The sequence below is a fragment of the Etheostoma cragini genome, unplaced genomic scaffold (genome assembly GCF_013103735.1).
Source record: "Etheostoma cragini isolate CJK2018 unplaced genomic scaffold, CSU_Ecrag_1.0 ScbMSFa_528, whole genome shotgun sequence".
Classification (NCBI taxonomy): domain Eukaryota; kingdom Metazoa; phylum Chordata; class Actinopteri; order Perciformes; family Percidae; genus Etheostoma; species Etheostoma cragini.
Genome location: NW_023269127.1, coordinates 46,615 through 48,574, shown reverse-complemented (window position 1 = coordinate 48,574; position 1,960 = coordinate 46,615).

Here is a 1,960-nt window from a genome sequence, read left to right as displayed (position 1 = left end):
GATTGCGACGCCGCCGTCATATCATCCGCCTGCTTTTAACGGAAAATATACCGGTATGTTGATATTCATACTTTTGCTTTTAAATAATTTTTAAAAAACACCAAAAACTAGCCATTATGAGTTATTTCAGCAAAAGTGGAGTACTTAAAATTATGTTCAACTGACGTGTTAAATTAAAGAATGGATGTTTTATTACTATCATTATTATAATAATAATGAATTCAATTTTTTCTACTTGTTATACTGATGTATTTGCTTTGAGCTGCTGTAGTACAGATATTTCCCCTGTGTGGATTTCACATTTTAGAAGCTGGAACTAGTGACTTGATAAATGACTTAACTATGAATCTATTAATTACAGTGACAATACAAGAGTAAAAGCAGATAACATTAAAACACATTCAGTCCAGTTTTATTTTAAAAGACGGTCCTGCGTTACTTCTCCAGGCTCCAGACCCCCGGCAGTACTGCCAGGTCAACCATACGGTGCCATTGCTGGCACTGTATTTTGACGGGGAGAGCAACATGAAGGTGGACTTCAGGCTCTCTAGAGGATCCTTCAACGGTCTGATGGCCATCCTCGGCACGGGGTCTGACCATGGCTGGGGACCAGTCATTGAGGCCCTGGTCTTCCTCTTCTGGCCAGTGGTACATCCTACCGCGTGGTAGCCAGGGCCTTTGCCATGCCCAGGACCACTGTACATCGCGCTGTCCACAAGACCAGCCGCAAGGTCCTCTCTCTCCTCCCCCAGGTTGTTTGTCTTCCAACAGAGGAGGACTTTCCTCACATTGGAGCAGGTTTGCGCGGCTGGCCGGGTCGGCAGCCTTCCGCCGGGTTGTGGGAAGCATCGACGGCTGCCACGTCCGTGTGACCCCCCCCGGCACAGGACGCAGCCTGTTACCTGAATAGGAAGATTTTTTATTCTGTTCAGTTTCAGGCTGTGTGTGACCACACAGCAAAATTCATCGATGTTTTTATTGGTTTCCCTGGGTCAGCTCATGATGCGAGGGTTTTAAAGCACAGTCCCCTGTACTACCAGAAAAGGTACCCTCCTCCTGGTTTCTGCCTCATCGGGGATGGTGGCTACCCCTGCCTCAGGCAACCCATCGCCCTCATGACGCCCTATAGGCAGCCTGTCCACTACAACCTCCAGGTCCGCTTCAACAGCCACCTGTCTAGAGCGAGGTGTGTTGTGTAGAGGGCATTTGGTATCCTGAAGACCAGATATTTTTAAGGCGCTGGAGGTGGATGTCCTCCTCTATGTCCCGGAGGTCATTGCTTGCTGCACAGTCCTGCACAACATCTGCTTGACCAATGGGGACCTGCTGGAGCCAGAAGCTGAAGTGGAGGGAGAAGCAGAGGACCATCCACAACCAGCTCCTCAAGGCGCCATCTGTGGAGCAGAGGACAGGCAGAGGATGGCCATGATGTGCCTGGTGCCTGACCATAATTACGCACAAATGTGATTATTGTAATTATATTGTTATTCTCCTGTTCTTGCTGTAGTTGTTGATTATTGTTATAACAATCTGTTTAAAAAAAACATGTAAGCAATCCAAATGCATGTGCTTTCATTTAAATGTAGTGATATAAATGATTTGCTGTACTGTATATACACATTTACCCATGTGCTAGAAAACATGACTTTCCCCATGTGAGCAATGAGGAAGTAGGTTGTGTACCATGGCTGACATCAATACTATTCAGCTGCCTACCAACTGTAATATACCATAACAGATTAGTTATTAGCAACAGTAATAACAGACAGATCAGATCAATATTATTTATTTATTCACAAGTCTTTCAAGCACAGACAAAAAAACGCTCCTCCCATGACTACCTCCCTGTCTCTCCTCTCCTCTCTCTCCCTCACCTCCCTCCCTCTCCTGTCATCCCTCTCCCTTATTTCTTTTAAATGCCGTTCCTCTCTCTCCACTGCCTCCCGATGCCGCCTCTCCT